Raw genomic sequence first — 26,138 nt, 5'->3', positions numbered from 1 at the left:
AGGTGTGAGGGGGGTCCGGGTGTGCTAAGAGTAGAGAAATAGAATTATTGACTCCCTCAGCCGGAGAGCTTTGGCTGAGTCAAATCCAATGTTTTTTTTCTCCCACAAACTGTTTCCAAAGGCTGTGGAAGATAGGTGAAGGGTGGGTGGGCAATGTGGCAAGGGTAACAGTGAGGGGGGTGAGTAGTTGAGAGGGAGGGAAAGATGGACAGGTGGATGGATGGATTGAATCTTTGCAAAAGAAAGCACTGAGGGAGGCTGTTACCTGTAGTGTGCCAAGCTGGTGCTTATAGTTCATTGAGTCAAAGTTGTGCTGCTTTGGGAACTATAGCTTCACAGCAAACAAAGATTTGCAGCACAAACTGCTACTGTGCTAAATACAGTATGAGTGTATGTAAGAAATATCCCACAGTATGAAGGATTCAAGGCTGATATATCAGGAAGTAGTAGCTGGTTCCCATCTCTATAAACCAACAATTCTGTGGTGCCTCTCAGAATAACACCTGCTAACCTTATCCGTACTGAGGCTGGACCTATTGTCTTCTGCACAGTCTGGGTTGATCTCTAAACTAACATTTTTTACCCAAGATTTTAGAAGAAGTTGTCTCAACCTAATTACAGTCTGTTCTGAGTCAAAGTAATATCTTTGAGGAATTCTAATCTGGTTTTAGGGCACTTGATAGCGCAGAGTCTGCCCTCTTCAAAATGACCGACAACCTTCTTTTAGCAGTAGATGTGTGTGCTGCATTTTGATTATGTTAGATGTCAGTGTAGGCTTTGATACTGATACCATTTTGTTAGATTGCTTTCAAGGACTGGTTCCTGACTGAACATTTTCCACTGTGATAGGCAACTCACATTAATCCTGTATGTGTGGGGTTCAGTTTTTGGCTGGTGTGAGTCACTGTATTAAAATATCTGTCAGTTAATTTGACAGCTATAGCAGAGTCAGTGTTGTTTTCAGCCACTCTAGCAGTGTCTCTGCAATGCCAGTCTGTCTTTCCACCACTCAATGTTCAGACTAAAATATTTCAACAAATATTGGCTGGGTTGCCATGAAATTACATTAACAGTCCACTGAGGATGGAGCCTGTTGACTTTGGTTACCCTCAACCTTTCATGTAGCACAAAAAGTGATTGTCCAATACTTTGGTTTATCAACAAAAGAAAAAAAAAAAGAAAAACTGATGACATTTCCATCAGCCTCAGCTGTTCTTTGTGTTCAGTGCTAAATAACAAATGTTAACATGCTAGCATGCTAAACTTAGATCATGATAATATGGTAAACATTAGACTACCTGCTATGTTAGAATTGTCATTGTCATAGCTCACTGTGCAGCCTCACAGAGCCACTAGCATGGCTCTAGACTCCTAGGGCCCTATTTTCATGGATGCACAATGACCAGCAGTGCTCCCACAGACAGGAACACATTAATTTCCTGTAAATTCTTCACAATAAAAGTCTCTCATTATTTAGTCATTTAAAAGCTTTTAATTTGAAGCAGTAAAGCAGGAAATGTTGGGTTTGCATCAGCAGTAACTTAACATAACTTGGATACAGGCGTCCCTGGTTCAATTCCAGCCAGGGACCTTCATTGCATGTCTCTGTCTCTTCCTCCGCACTATCCCTGAAACTGCCAAGCTGCCTGAAACTTTGTATAACTTACTACTATAACCACTACTACTACTAATACCATTTAGGTGTTATTCCATTTTAGTGCACTTTATGTACACTATTTAATAGTCTTGACACAAGTACATTTTAGTGTGCTGTAGCATACTAACATTTAGTTTACTTTATTGTATTATTCTTTCACTAGAGCAAGTTATTTCAATTAAACACTCTCCAACCAAAATCATCACAGAAAATAAGATTTAATATGGTTGCAGCAGGAAAGTTAGTTCATCTGTTGATCTATAAATGAATGTGGGTGATTCTTACAGTAGCCTATCCGTTGTCCACAGCTGCTTTACACTGTATGAAAAGCCTCTTCTTTAGTTCATTAAATCCCTGCAGCATCTGAAGGCAGCAGGACTGATATGTTGATAAATCCGCAGCCTCTCATTAGAGAAATGCTGCGCCAGAGCACAGTGCTGTTGCGCAAGTCTGTTCATTTCATTAAAACACCTGATGATGCCAGGCTGCTACAGAATAACCACACTCTGCACACATCAGACAGATCTGTTATAACTTGATGTTCTTCCTTTTTATGAAGGAGACGTCAGGTTAGCAGGACTCATCATAGTCTCTTTTCCAACTTTCTTTTTAGCAAAAGTAGCATCTCAGATTTTATTTTTGAAACACATTACGGTGCAAACACTGTTGTGTAACATTAATTACTAAACTATGGGACCGTTTCCGAGGTGAGATACATTAAAATTATGGCTGAAATAGCATCGGTCAGATGCAATCATATAAAAGGCTTCACCAAATATATATATTTTTTATTGCTATTACTTTTATAGTAATTAACCGATGAAAAAAAACCCTACTCCATCTGTCTTTTGCTGCAGATTTGTGGTCATGTGTGTTCATGTCATGGTGCTCTGAACTGTCCAGACAATTCCTGAAGAAAAGCTTTCTGTTTGTTGAGGTTTGTTGAGCTGTCGTTATCCTGCTTAAGTGTGATTGGCTCAGCTGTTACAGAGCTTTGAGAGCGGTGATGTGACTGGCTGTGAGAGTATTTAATAATCACCACACCTGCTGATCAATATTCACTTTCACACAGCCTTTCTGTACTTTGCACTGCTGCACATACATGAACCAAAATACCAGGTGCACATGGAGATGCCAACACTGTCTGTGCACCCAAAACGTACCACACTGTGCTTGTCAGTTACACAGTTAAAATAGGGCCCTTAGTAGTAATATATTACAAATTGTGCCTGTAGATACTGCTTCAAACTGATGACCATATGTTTTTTCTTGTTATCTACTGTAATACTATGATGTTTTTACTCATCTTCTTGCAATGCAGACATGTTCAGATAAAACCATTTGTAAATTAATACATTTACAGTAAATAAACTTTTACATGTAGGCATACAAGCAGCCAAAATTACATAGCTACCTTTAGCAGCAGTATGCGCTTTTTCTGCCACCTAGAAAAAATAACACATGTTACATTAGTTGGGGTGTTAATTTTATGGTTTCTGCTCAACCTATGATGTGATCAGCCCACCCCTATTGGGCACTGAGTTGTTACACCTCTACAGTGAGAGAAGCTAAATGAGATAGTAATTAAGGCTCCCCACTGAGATCCCAGGGCAGGCCCAGGACACACTGGAGAGAGGACACCTTGCAGCTGACCTGGAAGTGCTTGGTTGTCTCCTAGGAGGAGCTGGAGGACCTTGCAGAATGATGTGTGGGCAGCTTTGAGCTTAATAAGCAGGTAAAAAAAAGGGATGGGTGAGGGGATGGATGGCTCCCTGGGGTTTCTGACTCCCACAAAGACTTGCTTGTCTCCTTTATAGTCTGTAAAAGGGCAGCTTTGTTTAATAGTAGTGTTTATTGTTTATCCAATTATTTATTAGTTTGTGCCTATTGTCTAGGTGTTGTAAATGTTGTACTTATAGGGCTGAAGATGAATAAAATGAGGACAAGAAAATTGAGCATGAAGGTTAAGTCTTGAAAAGAGCAGCTTCACAAACAAATTCTCAAAATCCACAAAATCCAGCTAACTTGTTTCCAAAGCTTTAAAAAGAAGTCAAGGATGAAGAGGCACTGCCAGCCAAATTCATATTGTTGAATTCATCTCTAAGGCTGGGAGAAAATTAAAGGTACCCTGCAGAGTTTTTGAACACCATAGCACCATGGAGCAAAGTTTGGCGGACTTATTAGAAAATTGGGTCAGATGTCATCAAAAAATGTCACATCCATGTATTCTTGTTTGGGGGGTCTTTGCTAGGCCAGCAGTTATTTGATAGTAGATTTAACAATGTTGTACATTAAAAAAAAAAAAAAAAAAAAAGCAATTGGACACAATAGAGCATGGATTACAAAATAATCAAAGGAACTGTGAATGTGGACAGAGATAAATTGACTATAACTGTAAATGACACTAGTGTTCTTCATTATATCATTAGAATTATTGTTTCATTCTAAACAAGTCCTCCAAGGGAAACAGGGAGACATGGCTGTTTCAAAAAGTAGACTGTTTTCTGACCTTACACTGCTATGGTTAAGTTTTGGTTTGGTTTAGGCACAAAAGCAACCTGTTTATGGTAGGGAATAATCATGGTTTGGGTTAAAATAAGTAGTTGATTAAGTGTGGGGAAACATAATGGTTTCGGTTGAAATTGCTACTTTTTTAAAGTTAGGGGACCTTTGTCATCATGGTTACAATAATAATAACCACTTGGTTAGGGACCAATTACGGTCATGGTTAAAAGACGCTGTAGTTGACTGTCAGTAGAAAACAGGAAACAAATAGCAGTCTCTCATAGTCCAGTGTTTTCTTGACCTATCCCTCTACCCCAACATCATCTTTCTGTTTATTTTGTCATTCCTATAATAAAGTCACTCTACTTCCTGCTTTGCTCCCTGTGGACAAGAGTCATACTATGGCCACTAGAGGGCTTTGTTTCTTGAACATAAACATATGTCATTTTAGGGTATTTGTGAAAACACCTGATGCTCTTGTTTTTCTTGGGAGGACAGTCTCTTCATTCTTTGTACCAAGTACCTCACCTTTGCTTCTTTTTCCCCCCCCCAGTCGGCAGTTCAGAGGGAGCTGGGGATCAATATCAGGCTTGCAACAAGAGGGCAGAAAGTCCGGTAGTGGAGCAGCTTAACAGCTCCACAAAGAGCTGGATGTTTGGGCTGGGAGGCAGGAGATCAATGGTGTAAAATAAGAGAGAATTAACAATGGTTGCAGAGCAAGGGGAGGACAGTCTGCTTTGACCTGTTGTGTGTTGAGACGACAGGCTTCACCCTGTCGCCCTGATAATCGCTCCTATATAGAGGGATAAGGCCAAACAAGAATGGCTGTGATAAAGTAAAAGCTCCTCTGTGTTTGTCTAAAGGAATAGTTGCCAAGGAAAACTATGGTTTGTTATTAGGACTGTGAAAGATAACAAGTTACATTACATTAAAAACCTCCTACACTAGTGGAAATTTGTTTATTATAATAATACTTTGACAATAACTTTGGTCTTTTAACTAATAACTTCTACATTGAGATTAAAAGAATAAACTCTTTTTAGTGTATGTTTAATTTTACAGTATTTTAACTCAAGTAACTTTTGAAAGCTCATCTCGCTCCACAGTCTGCTTCTAGCTTGCTTTTCTTCCCTTCTTTTTTCTGCTCCTTCATTAGATTAACATTGATATTCATTAACACCTGATCTACCCTGTGTGCCTGTGCACTGGGCCTGGCACTGTGCCTCCATAGGAAATCAATGGTATTTTCATTCATCCAGTTGGGAGGACCCACACTGCTTTGCTTCCACATGCAGTCATTGCAGTAGTGATTAACAGGCTAGTAAAGGAGGGTATACAGTGATTCTTAAGTAAAAGATGTGACTTAGGACTCAGACATCAGTGTAGTGATGAGTGACACCTGCATATGATGGAGTAAACATATCTAAGCAAAATGTGGAGATAATTTTGAGAAGCGGGATGAAGAATGAGTGGAAGGAAAAGAGAGGAGGGGATGAGGAGAGAGAGGTAATGTATAGTATAGGATATGGTAAATCATGTCTATCATCTCTCCTCTCTTCCATTACCGATCAGGGAATGAAGGATGATGACGAGTTGGCCAATTTCCCCAAACTCCCAGTGGATGCCCTTGAAAGTGACAAATTGCCAGGTTAATTGTGTTGGGGTCATGGCCATTCGGAGGGAATGAGCCACTTTATTTGGAGCGAAAATCTATAAGGGGAGTTCATTCCCAATCAGCGCTGTCTCTGTTCGGATCCAGTGAGGGATGGCCTTGGTCCTCTGGGAAGAATCCTAAACCATCCCAAGTGAGTAGATACAGTACAGATACAGTATACAACAAGCCAAGAAATCAAGTTAATTTTCCTCAATTCAGGGCCATGGCAACAGCATTTCCAAGTCAGCTAGCTGACAGGAAAGATGTATTCTTTTCTCTTGAACCACCCACCCCAGGGATCAATTACACTTCATTTTCTGCCTGATATAGATGAGTCAGGGGACACCTCCATTGGAGAACTATTGAATTCCTGGAACAGCACTCATCCCTAAATCCTGCTTACTCCCTATCTTCTCTTCAATCCACCTCTTAGTACCCCAATGCATTTCACAAACACTGATAGCAGTCCAGACTAACAATTTGAATTTACATCTTAATAAGCACACGCAAGGTTGAGTAGGGTCAAAGCTGAGCCACAAAGGAGACAAGCGTTGGGGCTTGTTGGGCTGGTGTGGAGCGTGCGTTGGCATACTGTCAGTAGTAAGTATGAGCAGAGATTTTTCTGGGCACAGGCAAGCGAGTGGGGGTCTGTGTATCTGAAGCAAAGCCAGCTCCAGCCTCTCTGCCATGCTGAGATTAGGGGAAAAGAGGAGGCTTTCATATAACCGACTCTCCCTGTGGCATGACTGCAGAGTGGCAGCGGGCGAAGGCAGGCAGGCAGTCAGGCTAGGACAGCTGTATGGACGGATGAGGGAGACAAGGGACTCAAGGAAATAACATGGGAACCGGTGCAGAGGAGGAAAGTGAGCTCTCTTTGTCTCCACAGTAACTGTACAAGGAGAGGTATGGGGGGTGGGACGTGTCCTCCAGGACTTTGATAGTAGGTTGTGGAGAGCTGACAGACCTCATTCCCTCCGTCTGCCCCTTCCCTATCTATGTTTTTTTTATTCAACCCTGTCTCTATCTTGCTCATTCACCTTCTCTCCTCCTCTTTCTATTTATCTAGCTCAGTGTCTATGGGAGCAGCCAGCCAGAGGAGCCTTGAAGTCGGCGAGAAGAAGGAAGTAAAGCCAGGTGTGCAAGGGAACATGATGGGCCCCGAGGATGGGCTGAGAGGTGAGGGACAGACACTGGAGTGTGTGACAAAAGGATGAGCTTCACTGCTAATGACTCCCACAGGGGAGACCAGCTGCTCGGTTTGTTAAGGCTTACACGTGCGCTGCTGCCATGTAGGATTGACTCGACGGTGTGATAGAGCGTGCACACGAAAACAAACTTTACAAGACTTGAACATCAGGAAACACAGGAATGCACACACAGACATAGTCACACAGTCTCTCATGCACAGACACACACACACACATACGCACACACTAATACCAATCTTAAAATGCCCCCTGCCCCCTTTCTCCCTCCTTTCTCCCTCCTTTCTCCCCATCCTTCTAAATTCATCTAAATTTCTGAAAATTCCTCCGCCTCAGTATGCACAGTGTTGCTTATAAATCCAGACCCTATATTCCATCTACTTAGTAGATCTTTGTCTGCATCTATTAAAGGGATGTTTTGACACAATAAAGCATAATCAATAATACACTGGACAGTCATCTGTGTGATGGCAGGAGATTTCAAACACCCACCCCAACAAAGAGGACCTCCACTGTATGGCAATACATGTGAGCCCTCTAGTGTTAAGCTGTCTAGTTTCATGTGCTGTACTTGGAGGAGGATAAAATAAGAGCAGCAAATAAGGGCTCAATGCCATGTTTGTGTGCTTTTTTTCACACTATTGTAACACTGTGTGTTATGTAGCATGTCCTGCACATTTTTAGCTGAATAAGTGGCTGGGGTTAATTTTTTTCCTGCAATGTTACGCAAACAATTTGCAAGCTGAAATGTAATTTTCCTGGATATAAACCTCAAGACAAAAATGCAGATTTACTCTCATTCACATAACACGTGAAAAGGACATTTAAAATGGCATGAACTCCTTGATGTTCAATATACAAATGACCATTCAGGTGACATTTGCCCCGGTATTTTCATGAGAGAAGGAATTTCTACCACTATACAAGGCATGAAAAACCTTAAAAGCCTGGACTCTATCTGGTGAATAATGTGATATTAAGTAGATGTGACATTTTAAAAGAGGCTTTAAAATCCAAGCATTGATCAAATGCGGGGTGACAAGCATCATAGCTCAGTTAATGGCTTTCTTGCTGAGACTTTCCAAAGGTTCACTATAGAATATGGGTATGTCATGGCAAGCTGCCATGGATTTCTCTATATCTGTATTTACATGTACAATAAGTGGTCTTAATTTAGCTATTCATTGTCATGTTTGTATTACAGTATAAGAGCAATGGCCTAGTAGTACACGTAGTACACAAATCACACTCACCCTCTCTGCCAAGGGTCAAAGCGATGCATCAAAATAGAAGTTAATTCCATAGCTAAATGTCCATTCTGAGAAAAGGGTTTACTCAATAGTAGCAAGCTTGATGGATCTGAATGTTGTATAATGATGAACTCTACAAGGAGAGGTGTGAAAAGGCTGTCTGGCATTCCACAACTGACCTCAGTATACTGTGTTTTTGAATCCATTCTTCTTCATAACTGACATAATATACTGCATGGTAGTTCACATCTTAGTATTTGCATTTATCAGTCTTTTGATTCACTTTCTGTACACCTTCCGGGAATTTGACATGTATGCAATGCAATTTCCCTCACTTAGGTGATGAATTGAGGTGTGTTCTATGCTTTGGGAGCCATGTAGGCATTCTGGAGAGCGAGGGACAAAGATGCTGCCATGTTATCACAGAGGACATCTGTATAAATAATTTTATGCCAGACATCTCCTGTCTAAGAGGGTCATTTGTTACAAGTTGTTCTTGTACTACAGGCATCAGGGAGTACTGGGAGGTAGAGAGATACAGACAGAATTAAAACAAAGCTTTAAACAGAAAAAATGTATATCAATGTGTAAAATGTATATAACAGTGTTCTTTTCTTGTAAAATTAATTTACAAGTATTTGTAAAATTAGTTTCTCCTTTCAACCTACAATCAAAGCAATATATTGACAATTTGGAGAATTATTTGCTTTCTTGCATAGAGTAAGATAAGAAGAATGATACCACTATCCTGTCTGTATGCTAAATATGAAGCTGGAGCCAGCAGATTGTTAGCTTAGCTTAGCATAAACACCTGAAGCAGGGGGAAACTGCTAGCCTGGCTCTGACCAAAGGTAAAAAAGATCTAACTTAATTGATCGGCCGAAATGAGTTTCCTCCAGAGAGTGTCTGGGCTCAGACTTAAAGATAGGGTGAGGAACTCGGACATCCGCGAGGAGCTTAGAGTAGAGCCGCTGCTCCTTTGCATTAAAAGGAGCCAGCTAAGGTAGTTTGGGCACCTGGTTAGGATGCCTACTGGACGCCTCCCTCTGGAGGTGTTCCGGGCATGTCCGACTGGTACGACACCCCAGGGCAGACCCAGAACACGCTGGAGGGATTATATATCTCTCCTGGCCTGGGAACACCTTGGGATCCCCCAGGAGGAGCTGGAGGGCATTGCCGGGTAGAAGGATGTCTGAGTTTCCTTACTCAGTCTGATGCCACCATGACCTGGTCCCGGATAAATGGCGGAAAATGGATGTATGGCTGGATGGATGATTATTAATTGACATGTTACATCTGGTTTGTTTGAACTGTATTAAAACCACAGTTCAGAAACAACACATTGTGGTTTATGGGGGTGGTTTAAGCTATAAGTCTCCTGGCTTTAGCTTCATATTCAGTGTATAGACATTTCAATCAGGAGAGACAAGTGAATGAAGCAAAAAGAATTGTTTATTATACAGATGATATTGATGATTAAGTGTTGTCACAAGTCTTTGGTGCTTAGACTCGACAGGGAGATTTTGAATCGAAGGACATCAGTCCTGAGCAGTAGTGAGATAAATCCCCCCATGGAGTCCGGACACTGGTGGTGGTGGTGGCTGAGACTTATAAGGTAGATGAGGTTGATGAAGTGATGCACTGATGAAACTGCAAAGACTAGGCGGTGATGGGGAGGTGGTGGGGCACGCAAAACGGCACCATGAAAACACTAAGGCAGAGAGGGAGAAAACATATTTAAAAAGACAGCTGCATTATGATAGGCTGATGATGAAGATGTGTCACCGTGCTATTGGTTAGATGTGAACAGCTCACGTCTTTATTGACGCCCAGGGGAATGACAGCATGTTAAATGTTTGCTCACCCGTGCATAAGGCAAATGTGTTTTTAGGATAATGATGCAATATTTTAGTACATTTATTAAAATTTAAGAACAGGACATGCTTATGCTCAAAATATGGTCTGTCAGATTATCTTTTTATATGCCACCTGTTGCTCACTGCTGTCGAGTAATGTTAAAATAAGAGTTCAAGTTATTCAACCAGGTTTAACACTAGAGTAAGTCGAACATTTTGAGTACAACGTGAGCATTTTTGATGATTTGCATCATTACAAATGTCCACGTGAATGTTTAAGTGTGTTTGCAATAAAGTACTCTAGTCACACGGGGGAGATCAGTCCAGCCTATAGAGGAGTGAACCTACTCAAGCCTGATCATTAATCATTTTGTGTAAGAATGTGTTGGTGTGTGCGGCTATACAGAACCTGTGTGCAACACTGTGTGTTTGTATGTGCATGCACTGAGTTACAGTATGTCGTATCTATTTTTTTCCTGCGGTCAGTATAAACGAGTTTAAAAAACAGGGGAGTAATTGATGAATTGGACAAAAGGTCAGGATACAGGGCATGGTGGGACTGCACTGTAAAAATACCATTTCACCTTAGCATGCCTCTACTGCTGACATGCAGATCAATCACTTTGACTGAATACTAAAAAAGCATGCATGATGAATTTTGGTCTTAACATGAATGCGGACAGTTGATTGTATTTTGTTTTAGTTTAATTGAATTCTAAGAAGCAGATTGTAGGTTTGTGAAAATAAATCAAATGTTGAGTCCATTATCATTAGTGTATGTAAAATATAATGCATTTATTTATTTATTTATTTTCTATCAATGGAAAGTTTGCAAAATGGCTTTACCTTAGAAAAATAACAAGATATGAGAAAACGGGTCATAAGAAATAATTTCATGTAAATGTTGAACTCTGGCAACATTTTAAGATCCCTGTTTATTGGATGGTGTTATGCACCATGCAAATTTACCATACTAACCTCATTTCTATTGGCAACCAGAAGAGTTGGCCAAATGACCACAATTAGTGGCATGTCCAGACCTCCTGCTCTGATTGGTTGGCAGGCAAATAAGACATTTGTGTGCGCTTTGTGAAAGCTTAATAAGAGACAAAGAGGAAAACAGATGAAGCAGATTGCATGAGGGAGGGTAGGATGAAATGACAAGAAATAATCCCTAACTGTGAAATCAACTATCTTTTGATATTCTGAATTATGAAGAAAGTTAACCCCTGCCCGCATCATCTCCCCACCAAATGTGCTGTCTCTCACACAGGCTTTAAATATCAGTGAGGTCCACAAGCCAGCTGAGTGAGTTTGACTCTCAGCACAGTTTGTCTGGCCAACTGCTGCGCTGTGTGAGTGTTGTCCTAGAGCTGCTGTGGGCTTATGCTGCCCACGTCCCTCTCCATCGAGACTGGCCTCCTCTTTGCTTCTTCGGACCACTGCTGGCAGCAGGACTGAGCACTCACTAGATGTGGAGAGAGACATAACAGGCTACAATTCCCAAACTCCCACCAGGAAAGTCACTCTAAGATTAATGAGAGTTGCAATGTCTGCTGGCTACATACTTGGCCATCAAAAACTTGGACGAATAGATGTGGGATAACTTCAAGGGATGAGAGGGTGTTTGGTGATGTTTTTGGACGGAGGTTTTTCAGGCTATGTCTACAGAAAAACATCACTTTTTGTTAATCCTATATGAATATCTCATTGAAGAAAGTGATCTGGATTCAGTTTATTTAGATAAAAAATGAAAACCTATGTGTGCTCTGTCCTAGGACATGATATTTCAACTACCACAGAGTGGATAGAGTGAAGAAATAATGAGCAGATGGTGAATACTGGAATACAAGACTGCCACAGATAAGAGTTGCTGGTCTATTTCTTTTCCCAAGACAATCTTATAGCTAGGAATTTCTTTTTTTATTCCTTCTCTTTTTATGAAAGCTGCCTCATTAGGCATCTAGACAAAAGAAACACATTTCATTTTGTCAGGAAGTCACCCGGACAGACAAGTCTGTGGCAGGAAATGAAATAAATAAGGAAGGAATGGCAGGAGTGAGTGGCTGGGTTGACATTTACTGTGATTAGCGTTTGTAGTGGTGAATGCATTTCTGTCATTCTCTCCCTTACCATCTTTGTCTCGTTCTTCTGTGTGATCCCTCACGTTTGACTTTCCCTGCTGCATGCAGATGTCCATGACCTTTAGCTTTTCTTTGTGAAATACAACAACAGTAAAAGAACTGAAGTGAATTCATTGAACAACACAGGTGCAGAGCAAAACAGTACAACTGAAGAGGAGACAGGGGCTGATGCTGGATGTCACCATTTCTACAAAAAAGTAAAAGATCTAGAATTGTCCGAGCTTGTCTGTGTAAATTTCACTAAATCTAGACTTATGAATATATGCAAAACCTTGTAATATGGATGTATATATAATACATTTAAATGTGTGTGTCTGCATATGTACATGAGTGTGCCCTCTCTGCAAATTTGCAGCATACTGTGACCGTTTTCGGCCTCCTCCAGACATACTCAGAGTTCCCCTCCATCAAGGGCATAATGGTGCGATCCATCGGCTGATAATGGCAGTGCGATCCACAGGTCGGCCAGCTCGATGCGAGAGCAGAGCAGCCTCTCTCATGGCCCATTACAGTCTGCTTAATGACCACACTGATGACCCAAACTCTGTGGCAGGCTGTCCTCACTCTGCCTGTTTAAAACAACATTTCACTCTGCTCGCCAAGGTTCACCCTCCTTGGCAGCTTAAAACAAAACAGTGGATTTGGGGAATTTTTTCTTTGTGGTGTTGACACAACCATATATTTTAAAATTAGAAAATTAAGCTGTTTTAGTTTCAAGAATTACTACTGTAATAGCAACAAGCTACTGTATATTTTTATGCCTCCGTGCTGATGACAGCTATGGCCGGAGGTTTTATTGTTTCCGGGTTGCCCATCCGTCTATCCGTCCATTCCATTCTCATGAACGCGATATCTCAGGAACACCTTGGGGGAATTTCTTCAAATTTGGCACAAACTGGAGGGAATTTCATTACATCTGGCACAAACGTCCACTTGTAGTCAAGGATGTACTGATTAGAATTTGGTGGTCAAAGGTCAAGGTCAGTGTGACCTACGCTAATTATGACAAAGTTTCACACAAATGTCTAACAGGATAAAATGATTAAGTGATGACATTTTATATCCAAAAGGTCAAAGGTTAACTTCACTGTGACATCATAATATTCTGCAAAAACACTTCTGGCCATTATTCAATGCCATAACTCAGGAACAGAAGGAGAGATTGTGACCATGTTTCACATTTGGTCAGATACTGAATTGGTGACGCTAATCTTGGGTTCCCACCTTGAAACTGCGGTGATTTGATTAAATTCCTTCAAAGGCATCACTACAAATATTATATGAGTCTGGGCAGACATAGATGTAAACTGCAACTTAACTGGTTGGTGGAGGCATACAACCGCGAGGCGGTATTTCTAGTTTACCTAGACATATAGCTCAAGATGTACTAATACAAATGTCTCTCTTTCGTTACTGTACACAGAAATTTAAGGATCAAGCTTTATGTGGAATTAATGAAATAGAGTGTGATAACATGATTAAGCTGGGAAACAAAGCAACCATTCATAACTTTGTTTTAGAAGAAGCAACATAATGCCAGCTTTCTTTTTAAAAGAATTTTAAAATTGTTTTACATAAATTGTTTAACATATCAAATCCTACTGCTGTATATGTTTACTACTACTGCACAGCACCAAATTATAACCAGTCTTTATCACCTACCACCTAAATATCGAATTAAATCCATCACTCACTAGAAAAAGACGATACCAGAAAGGTCTTGATTTTCTGCTTGATGTCTTTGTGTGTGTGTGTGTGTGTGTGTGTGTGTGTGTGTGTGTAATAAATGGAGTCTGTTTTGATGGATTCTAACGTTGTATGTTGATACCGAATGTTAATGTTCAGACATGGCACCCTGATTGGACACTTTTCGCACAATTGTTGTGTCTGTTCAGGCAACAGATTTTAGACATGTTGAGAGCAATTTGATATCCAGTAATCATTTTGAGCCTGTGGGGCTGAGTGAGGCATAAAAGATGTTCACATGTTTTTTTAAACACTCCATATTCACACTGGTATTCTGCCTTGTGTCACATTTCAAACTCAAAAGTCTTAATTTGCGTTCAAGGACTATTAAACAACTGAAGCATGGTGTCCAGTGTATTAGAATGACTCCTTCCTTCCATAATGAGTGATAACAAAAACGAGCCATGCATACACGAATTTGCTGAATGTATAATTAGAATTATTTTAACAAACGTCCTGTGTATACTTTTAAACGACATGTCTTGTTCGTACTGTAAGTGATCCAGCTTTTAAACATCTTTCTGAAGAAACACTGGGAGTGTTGCTTGACTAGCAACCTTAATTATTCTTCAGGTTTTGGAAGACTCTCCTCTCCTCGCCATTTTCCATTTTCCTCTCTCTCTATCTCTCTGTCCCTCCCTCTCTCATTCCTGGGCTGTTATGATATGCGGCCATGTTGTACGGTGACTGGAAATGACTGATGATCTCTGTGAATGAGTGATACAATCAGAGCCAGGGGGCATTGGGGTGGGGAGAGGCAGAGAGAGAGAGAGAGAGAGAGAGAGAGAGAGAGAGAGAGAGGAATAGAGAGAGGGTAAGAGAGGAATAGATCAGCAGAGATACGAGACTGAATCTGGGTATCTTAATTTAGTGGTCCATAATTAAAAATCTGTTTGCCAGTTTTTCCTCTCCCTGCACTGCAGTCCTGCCTCCCCTTGACAATTAAAGATTTAATCACCATCTGCAAAAAGGGGCTGGGAAAGTATGTCTGACCCAAAACTCCAAATGCAAGCTGATGCTGTTGAGGGATAAGATTCAGCGGACTTGGACACTGTTTATTTTCTGTCCATTTTCATCCAAACATGAACTTGTTTACTGACATAATTACTGATATAATGAGCTGCTGGAAGCAGACACTTGTGGCAGTATTTGCTCTTTGTATTTTCATCTGGTTTCTTGCCAGAACATAAGAACCAGATCTAAGGTTTTAGTGAACTTTCCTTTCGATCAAGTAATACATAAAGATGACATCATTAACACAAGCTTTTCAAAGTGAATAACAAGATGAGGGGCCTATACAGTGAATGAAGTTATAAAAGCATCCTTCTAAATTTAAATTCTGCGGTAGCACATTTTGTCTGTCCAACAGGCCAATCTGTACACAAGCTCCAACAACTATAATATCAAATATGTTTCTGTAGTGTGCGCTGGGAACACTGTGTTCCACATCCAGCTCCAACTTTTTTCTCCCTCTCTGATCGCATCTAGAGACTGACAGCAAACCTTGAAAGATAATATCACACAAACACAGCATTTCCACTCTAAAGTTTTCAACTCCCAGTGTATTCATGCAAACAATAATCATTTCATTGGACTGTAGCCTTTCCATAAGACAAAAGGAATGCTTTTTATTTGTGGGAGAGAAAAAAGCAGTTCTGGTAGTCAGACTCTTGCAATCTTGTGTATTTGTTTCAATATGATCAACCTCCTGGAGTGTGTGTTTGCTATTGCTGGAGTCTTTCTTTCTGATCTTTTTCACCAATTACGGTAAGGAGGAAATTGCTCTTTTGGATAAATGTATCCAAGAACACAGAGGAAATCATTTTAGTTGGTATATACAGTCAGAATATAATATTATTCCTATTTTTAATGATGCCATGGCTTTCATTGGTGTATCACTGCTCAGAAACTCTTTAGAGGATAAAAGAACTGAACATTTAAGATATAGCAAAGTGCTTTACATTCAAAGAGAGGTTTTTCATGCTTAAGTTAGGCAGCACCCTAATTTCAGTATGAATTATTTGGGCCATTTGGGACTTTTTTTCCAGAGCTAAACCTAGTGAATCTTCTTGATTTAGCAGCTGATGCCCAGCCCAAACTCTACCCTGACTGAATTGATTCCTTTATCCATCTTTATAAAGTAAGGATCAGTTAAAGGGAAACTTTGATATTTTTCAACCTGGACTCTATTTTCTCATCTTTTTGTGTCTAAGTGACTAATGGGGACAACAATTTTTGAAGTTCATATTTAGTCATGACAGAATTGGAGAGAGGAGTGCCAGGAGGAGTTTGTTGTGTTGGAGTACAGAAAGTGTAGCTTAGTGTTATCCAAAAGATTTTCAAAGTCATGGCTGAATATTTAGCTGATTTCAACAACACAACTCTCACGAGATTTCAGAATGAGGCTTCTCCCTGAGTGAGACATGGTTAGACACAATAAAAAATAGACCAGAGCAAAAAAAAAGGTAACGGAAAAAGTTTTATGTCTCTCTATGGTCCTTTCCATAATGTTGTCAGATACTTATAATAACAACCTGAGCCTGTCAGTGGCAAAAACAAGCACTTTTAGTGGGTGTAGATTGACGGGACACAATTGCCCATTTGGCGGCTGCCAGCTGCAGCACTCTCACTCAATACTTTGTCCCCATTAGTCTGTTGTCCCCATTAGTGGCATAGACACAAAAAGATGGGCAAATAGGGTGCAGGTTGAAAACTACCGCAGTTTCCTCTTAAGTAACAAATTTTATTTCCAAGGACAGCATCTGGATTTGCTCTTGATCTGGATTTTACTACTTTTTGTTTCACCTGTGTTTTCTCTCTTTTTTGCATGTCTCTTCTATGTTGTGGTTATTTCAGCAATGGACCCATTTTAGCCACATTGGTCCAGACTGAAATATCAACAACATTTGGATGGATTGCCACGAAATTTTTTACAGGCATTCATGATCCCAAGAGGATAAACCATACTCACTTTGCTGATATCTGGCTTTTCCCCTAGCGCCACCATGTGGCTGGATTGGCATGAAATTTGGTGTAGATATCCAAATGGATGAATCCATTACATGCTTCAGTGATCTCCTTACTTTACAGTAAATTCAGGGTCAGCAGAAGGTAAAGGTTTTCACTTATCCTGTGAAATATCTCAACATCTGCTTGATGGACTACCACAAAATTTTGCACTTTCATGGTCCCTCAGATGTCTACCAAAGAGTCTGGTGATACCCTGTCTTGAAATGTATTGTCAACTGCTGGATGGACTGCCATGAAATTTGGTACAGATGTCCATGTCCCCCTCAAGATTGTAATAACATTGGTGATTCCTTAACATGTCATTTAGCGCCATCATCAGGCCAAATTTTTTCTTTCCATATAGTTGGGTTTATGACCAATACCTGCAAAATAAATGACATTCTCATTAGCCTCACCTGTGCTAGTTGGCAAATGTTAGCATGCTAACTCATGAAACTAAGATTGTGGTGATGGTATTATATCTACCTAGCATCTGCGTGTTAGCATTGTAATTGTGACCATATTAACATGCTGATGTTAGCATGTTGAGCTTCTAAAGGTTTCTGAGATGTCTTAATCAGACATACAGTACTGTATATAACAAAACTCACCCTGGGTCAGTATCACTAAAATGTTAAATGATCACAAATCCTGTCCATTTAATACAATTATTTTGTTTTTAGACAAAACCCAAGAAGAGTTAAGCCAATTCATTTCAAAAAAAGGTTTTTTTTTACTGATTAAACCATAATGAAAGGTCCATATTTAAGAATGAGCTGCAACAAAAGTCAGCACACCCTTCATTGGTGAGACTTCATTCCTTTATTTTTTAATATTTTGTATGCCCACCTTTATTTTTGATGATGGATTCAATCCTCCTGGGCATGGAATGAGTCTAGAACAAATCTGTGAAAAGATGTTCTGCCATTCTTCACAGATTATCCTTTTCAGTTGCTCTTTGCTGGAGGGATTTTGTTTCTCTACCTTACGCTTTAAAATACTCAAAGTTGTTGTATTGGATTCATAGTTTTCACTTTTACTTCTTTAAAAACTCTTGTGTGATTTTTGCTCTGTTGGAGTCATCTTTTTATGCAGTATTTGGGTATACAAACCTGCAATCATAGTGCCATCTATAAATGTCATCACCCCTACAACTTTTGCACTCATGCAGCCCTATATCAGCACACTCCCATCTCCACGTTTCACAGTCGGCACTGTGCAGTCACTGTGGTAGTCCTGGCCAGGTCCACACCAAACATGCTGGACCCCATCTGATCCAAGCAAATTTATTTTGGTTACATCTGACCAAAGAATGTGCTGCCAGTATTCATCAGGCTTCTTATTCATGTTCTTTGGCAAAGTTTAATCTGGCAGTTTTGTGCCATTTTGTAAGCAATGGTTCTCTTCTTGGACGTTGCCCGTAGAGTTTGACTCCATGCAATGTCCTTCACACTGTCTGAGCAGTCACTGAAACACCAATTTCCACAGATAATCCTTGTGCCAAGTCAGAAGAACTTGCCTGTCTGTTTTTCAATGCAAGTTTGCATAAATAGCGAATTGTGAGTGCCATAATTTTTCGAGGATGGCCACTGCACCTGTTATCGGTCGTATGGTTCCTCCTGTACCTCCTAACCACCGCTACAACTGTGTTTTGGCTTATCTTTAGTAGCCTATTGATGATCTTGTATCATCTCCCATCTTTATGAAATCTCGCAATCTGGTTTTCTGTCTTGTTCAGGCAATTCCTTACCATGTGGAGCCATGTTGCATGAGACACAACCCAGGCCAAAACTGAGAAAGTTGTGGCGTTCGCAGGCTGTTTTATAACCTTGTTCAAGCAATTAGTCTGAATTGGAAGTCACAGTTTTTCTCACTTTTGTTTCAGTGGTCACAGGTGTACTCATTGTTGCACTGAGGTTGTACTTTGAGACCTGTATTTTCAATGTAATCTTTCTAACCTGTTTGTTTTTAATTATAAATAAAACCAAATACCTACACTTTACCCTAAAAATACTACAATTATTGTAAGATGATACTATTTTGAATCATTTAACATTTTAGTGATATTGCACAGGGGTGTGCTCAGTTTTGTTATATATGAAAAGTTGAGCTGGCTAACCTCCTGTGGGTCTTTGTCTGCCAGTAATATAAGGTGTTCCACTTTTCTTCGCTGTTCAACATCTTTTGAACTCATACAGAACAAGGTCATGTGTGATTATACACCAGTGTATACTGGCAGGAGGGCATCTGCATATTGGCAAACACACTCCTCTTCACAAAAGCAGATGCTAATTAAGACAGAGAATTGTCTCTATTTGGTATTGTGAGAACATGAGCCACATTCTTTATTAGGTTAGTGGATGGGAAACCAAGGAAATCATCAAGGAAATAACATAGAAGGTGGTTGTGTAGTTTTTATTAGAACAATTGAAGAAATCAATAGTTACATTCAATATCTGCTCAGCCTTCCTATTTTTGTGCTTTTAGTCTAGGACAAACTAAATCCCCCTGTAAAAGATGACTTTATCTCAGACTTACCACAGTCTGTAATTAAGTCACAAAGTAGAACTGTCTGGAGTTATCTATGGGGAGAAGGTGGGCAGGGAAACTTTGAGACGGTGACATATCATGAATTACAACTCAGTCTATTTCCTTGCCAGCTCTTATCGGGTTCAGAGACCTGTTCTAAAGGGGAGATTTAGTTTCGTGTATCAGGCCAGTGCTTAATGGAATTGATGGCTCTGTATCAACTTTGGCCCAACAGAGGAGGGTGGATTGGAACAGGTTGGACTCAGAGGAGCAGTACCCAAAAAACAGAAACTCTCCTCAGCCACTTTGACTGAGGTTGGTGGTATCAGTTGCGGAGTTAAGTAGCTAAATTAAGTGGTTTACGACCGTCGGACAGATCATTTCACTGGGACTTTACATTTTTGTTTTGTTTACATGTTGGATGTTGGAACATACTAGATTGTGATTGCACAGTCATAATTGTAGCTACCATTTGAGTAGCAGCCATGACTACCACAGAGAAAAGATAAATGGATAAATTAGAGGATGAAATGTGGCTGTAAAAGCAGGGATCGAAAATAAAGAGAGAGAGAGAGAATGGGTATACAAGTTCAAAGGTATGTTGTCAGCCGTAGTGACCTGCTGCCTCCTCTTGCAGTGAGCTAACAAGGCAGCACTGCTTTTAGCCCAGCGCCCACAGCAGGAGGGGGTCAGACCGGGTAGGGAGAGGCAAATTATATCCCAGATCCAGCCACAGACGGTGGTCCTTCTGATGCCATGCATAAAACTCTCATAAATGTTTCATTTTGTTTACTGGCCAACATAGTATGAAAAACAAGTCTCATCACACTGCATAAGCCTCGCCTATTCTGAGAGCCTTAGGATAGGCTTTCAGTAGCACACTGTTGACAAGAAGAATGAGGGGCAGTCAGGAAACACAATAAAGACTGATGGGAAGGAGGTTTTGCTTGAGGAACATTCTGAATCTGTTAAGGACAATATAAGTCTAGAGGTAAAGTAATTAGATTCATGAAAGTGGTTGCCCTAATAGAATACCTAGCTCTGGGGAATCTGGAGTTAGGTATCATGTTAAATTATGCATTCTTTTCTCAAAGTGAGGATTATCAACACGTGGAATTCTGGCATCAAATTCCTGCCATTTGACTGAAAGCATGTGTTACTATATGTGATCAACTTTGTATTGAGTCTGAGGATGCCAAATATTCAGACCAAGGAGAACATCGAACTAGGGCATGACTAGCATTACAAAACTCAAGACCTGGTGTGCACTAATGGGATTTTACAAGGCAAAAAATGTATTTAATAGAGCGATGGATCAATTATACATCACAGATTTAATATTTCACTATGCTTGGAGTCGCTGATCTTACCTGAAAAATGAATCTTGTTTTTTTTCTTATTTCATTTGAATTTCTTGCATTATCTGCACCACTAAACTGTGATGTACAAAGGACTCAAATAATGTAAGTGATTTAAACCTTTACTTGTTTGTCTGTCTGAAATTACCTCAATGCACACATCTGTCTGGAAGCAAGATATTGGAAGTATAAAGTTCAATAAAGCACAAAATGTTCTGTGATTCCATTTTGAACAAAAATACAGTAAAACTGTGAAAAATGAAAAAGCACTTGCCCACCACTGCTGAGAGCCAACAGTTCAGCCCCCTGGAGTGGTGCCTTTGGCAGGATGGTGTAGGTCTTCAGTGCAGGAGGTGATAGGAAGAAAAAAAAAAAAGAATGAAAATAAATAAATAAATAAAATGAGCAGAAAAGGTCAAATGCACACACAATGGAAACAGAACTGCACAGATTCATATAAACACATTAGCATTACAGATATGAAGACTAGTGAGTACAATTAAGTGTGACATGAGGACATGGTTGGTCTTTCTTGTCTGATAACCTTGGATAATTGCTTTGCACTAAAGAAAACAACAAAAAAACATTTGTTTGTTACAGCAATAGAATAAAACACTTGAAGTTATACTTGTCACTTAAACAGCTGTTATGAATGCTACACTGTTTATTCTCTTATGACTGGGTTATTGTGTTTAATAGCAAATTGGTAAGATGGTAACAAAAACCTGTTTAGAATATGATCACAAACACATTTTGCAGTTGGAAAACTCATTTGTGTAGCATCCTTTCAAACTGAAAGATTCTTTTTTAGAATCTCTGATGAAATATATTACATAAGCTGTGAAATCTGGGTAGAGAAACCTAAATACACACACATAAAACATTTGTGTTCTGTTTCACAAAAAAATGCAAAAATTGCAGTAAATATTTGGGATAAAAAGCAAATCAGATGATTGAACCACCAAAAGAAATTAAAAAAAGGAAGCATCTAGACAGAACAGAAATGAGTTTTTATTTCTTGAACCCCACACATGGACACACACACCACAAAAAATAGAAAAATAGTAATAATGTCCTTAAAAGATCCTTGGTGTGTTGAGCTTTTGGTGGCTGTGTGTGTGCTCTCAACAACAGATGTTGTTTGCTGCTGCTGACCTTAAAACCCATGAGAGGGCTTCTGCTGAAGCTCCCTCTCACTATCAGTGTCTTCATTCCCACGCTCTTTAAGGAGCACGTCTGTTAGTACATTATTATTATTCTTCCTCTTTGGTTATCACCACAGGAACATTTATTAAGAAATTTAGAAGAAAATGTCAGACACCAAAACAAAACTTTTGAGGACAGTTAACAGCATCTTAATCTAGAATCAGTTCATCAGAATTGTCTCTGTTACAAAAGGTCTACACAGTAGACATTAAATACTGCTTTGTGCATACAGTACATACACACTTGTGGGAATCTTGCAAAAGTGCTTGCAGAGTAGACAGTCATTCATTTTTAATAACAATGTTGGCTGAGTTTTGTAGATGCCTTAATACTAGTCAGTTCAACTTACTGCTTGTGGTCAAGGAGACGAGTGCAGACCTGCACAGCACAAAATATGTCACAGGTCAAAAAACACTGACTGTACCCAATGCTCTGTGTCTTTACGGTGTGTTCATGGCTGACAGAAAGTCTATTCTATCTGAATGGTGTCTGTTCAGGTAGTCGACTCTCAAATTTTGCATTGTGTGTACAGGGTTTCTATAGTAAAGACTATCTATAGATAGTCAAGACTATCTATAGAAAAGACACAATATCCTTACCAGATACTGCTACCTCTTGACTTGCTTATATAGTCTCATCTGACAAACTGATAAAAAAAAAACCCACACTCACCAACCTAAAATTTATAACAACAAAAGCAATGGCTGCAATCACAACAAAAGATCAAAAGGATGGAAAGGTTTATTGAAAATGTCCTAAAATATTATTCTTCATTTCTCATTGACCAAACACAGAGCAGCTGTGCTTTTGCAGTACTGGTGTGAAGGAGAAGTCACAGGTATCTGACTCAGCACACAGGCAATCTTTTATGCCACAGCGGTTATAGGCCAAAGTAAGCAAGCAGGCAAAACTTTATTTATATAGCACATTTCATTCCAGATGGAAGCACAATGTGCTTCACAGAGCGTGAGCTACCACCGAAGCTACAGCCACAAAAAGTATGTGGATAATGTACAAGATAAAACATTAGACATAAGTCAACACAATTAAAACAAACACATAAAATAATACATGTGAATTAAAAACCATTAAGAAATAGGACTAAAATAAATTAAATCTAATAATAATGAAGACCAGCAATTGACCAGTAAAAAATATGACATGTGAGTTAAAACCATTGAAAAAGTAGGAATAAAATAAAATAAAATAATTAAGACCAGCAAACCAGACTACAGAAAAGCGCAGCTAAAAAGGAATGTTTTCAGTTTAGTTTTTAGTTTTTTAAAGACATGATTGGGTAGGATGTTCCAGCGGCTTGGAGCATAAAAGCTAAAATCAGCTTCACCAATTTTCGTGGAGACCCAGGGAATAACCAGACATCCTGTTCCAGATGACCTGAGGAGTCTAGCTGATTCATAGCTCACAAGCATGTCAGAGGGATATTGGGGTGCCAGACCACTACCTAAGTAGATACAATACGGTACTGTCATGCATAACACTGTCATGCATAATATGGAAAGGACAAGTAAGGCCATGTCATACTAATGTTCTTACCACATGTAACATGCTGATGTTGTTCTCACACATTACTAAGTCAGGGCCTCAGGCTTGTCTCTACACATGAATATGCCATGGCCACACATTACTTTTTTAACCAAATATGTCATCAACGAGGCTTATATCAGAAAGAAAAATGAAAGTAAGTTTTGAATCATAATGAAAATGAATAGATTTTCATGATGGACTCCTCTGTACATCCCAAACAAGTGGATGCATATGAAAAAATTAACACAAGCACTTTAAAAAGCCTGGCAAGGACATTCACAACAATCCATTAAACTTTCAGATTCTGCCGAACATCACTAATAAGTAGTCTGGCTCACACAGACTATATGGTCCAGCCAGCAGTGAATGTGTTGACATGCTCGTACTTAGATAGCATTAGCCACTTTCTGGGCAAGGCCTCGGTAATTAATGGATTAAATGAAAAACAAAAATGCCAGAAAAAGGAGTAATTAGGGAAGTAAGTGTATAGCTACACTGATGGTATAATAGACATTTCTAAAGTTGAATACACTTACCATTAGAGGCAAGGTTTTTTTTTTATGTTTTTTTAATTTGTTGTTTTACAGGGGAAGCTGAGTGTCTTGCCAAGCAGCACTAGCACCATTAATGCATGAAGAGATGGATATTGTCAAGTCTCCCCTCATTCATGGAAGGCCAAGTGAAAGAGGTGACCAAGCAGTATAGTGGCAGCACAGTCAACAGAATACTCTTTTAAGTAGACATGGATTGCTTTTGTCTGCTTTAAGGCATGGCTGTCAGGCCTGAGTTGAGAGTGTGTCACTTGGATTCCACTGAAAGTGAGATTTGTATGTGCATTTGGAGTGAAGTTAAAAAAGAAAAAAAAAAATCCACACACACATGTTGGCTGCCGTGCAGTCAAGAGTGATTCTTGACCTACGTCTTCAGAAAATGTAATTTACACAACTGTTGGTCTGATGGTCAGTCGATCCACCACTTGAAATATCACAACAACTACTGGATGGATTGTGGTAAAAGTTTGAGCAATCATTCATGGTCCCCAGAGGATGAATTCTAGTGACATTGGTGATCCCCTGACCTTTCCTCTTGGGCCACCAGCAGGTCAAACATTTCGCTTGTCTGGTGAATTATCTCAACATCTACCAGATGAACTAGCTAATGATTTTGGTGATTCCTGACTTTTCCTCTATTGACGTCATGAGGTCGACAGTTTTTTATAGTGAAACTTAACTATTGGACAGACAGCCATGAAATTTGGTATACACATTCATGATCCCCTCAGAATTCATTTTAATAACTTTGGTGATCCACTGACTTGTCCTCTATTACCATCATCAGATCAACATTGTAATTTAGTTCATGACCAAATACCTAAAAAACTAATGACATTCTTATCAGCCGTAGCTATACTTTGTGTTTAGTTCTATTTAGTGAATGTTAGTATGCTAGCACGCTATGATAAGATGGTGAACATTATACCTGCTAAACATGTGAGAATTTACATTGTTAGCATGTTAGCATTCTAATATTAGGATTAAGCTTACTAAATACTTACTTACTAAATACTAGATACTTAAAATAGTTAATAATTAATTAATACTTAAAATACCACTATATTGGTCATACAAGCGACAGTCTTTCTCTCTCTCTTCCTCAGGCTAAGGTGGAAAAACTGGCCTAACCTCAAAGTCGAGGGTGTCCTGTCACACAGCACAACATGGAGAAAAGGTCTGATCAGGTTTCACACAGGGAACCCTGCTGCACCACAGGGTTGGTGCTGCCATCTTAGAGCAGAGGTGTGTTGCCAAGGCCTGGGTTGGCAGATAGAGTGCTGCCCTGAGTATACAGAGTTGTTTTTTTGCTGTTGACGCCCATCTCATTTCTTGTTTCAGGCAAACCCTGAAAGTTGACAGCATGGGCACATGAACCTGCAAATGATATCTACAGGGGTTTGGGCTGGAATATTGTCAATCAGAATGAGAAGGAGAGCATGGGATGTTGTGTGAGTATGTATTTTCACAGTACACATCTTCATGTCTGTGCTTGTGTGTCTTGATATATTTTATGTATAGGGTGTATACATATTTTCAGTGATTTTACTTGTGTATGTTGATATATGCAGTATATATTGGGTATATGTGTCTGTCACAGTGAAAAATTGTGTGGACACTATCCTGTTTTGACATTCCTCACTGCAGGATTTACTTGCCCAAGTAAAACATTTATATAAATCCTCTCAACGAGGAGCCCGAGAGAGTCGAAGCAAGAAAGAGGAATGGGAGAGGGAGAGCATGGGCATACTGACCTGCAATAAACTGTTGCCTCCTGTTGAGTTTTCATTTCATGGTTAAATGTGGAGTTAATGGCTGGTCTTACATGGTGGTGACTTCAGTGTCTCTGCATCAAGCCCGCATTAGTCCCTGTAGCTTAAAACTTACTGCCTTCTCCAAGCGGCAGAGCAAACAGCAGCTTTC

General features: G+C 39.7%; 1 long non-coding RNA gene across 1 annotated transcript; it reads left to right on the top strand.

The window, feature by feature from the left end:
- The first annotated feature begins 240 nt into the window (after positions 1-240).
- On the top strand, positions 241-25,768 carry LOC137197868 (uncharacterized). The gene is made up of 5 exons (XR_010931526.1): positions 241-5,967; positions 6,883-6,992; positions 24,252-24,352; positions 25,322-25,460; positions 25,557-25,768. It is a non-coding gene; the product is annotated as an uncharacterized lncRNA (long non-coding RNA).
- The last annotated feature ends 370 nt before the right edge of the window (positions 25,769-26,138 follow it).

The sequence above is a fragment of the Thunnus thynnus genome, chromosome 15, assembly GCF_963924715.1.
Source record: "Thunnus thynnus chromosome 15, fThuThy2.1, whole genome shotgun sequence".
Classification (NCBI taxonomy): Eukaryota; Metazoa; Chordata; class Actinopteri; order Scombriformes; family Scombridae; genus Thunnus; species Thunnus thynnus.
Note: the sequence above shows the minus strand (reverse complement) of the source record. Positions and strands in the feature narration are given on the sequence as shown.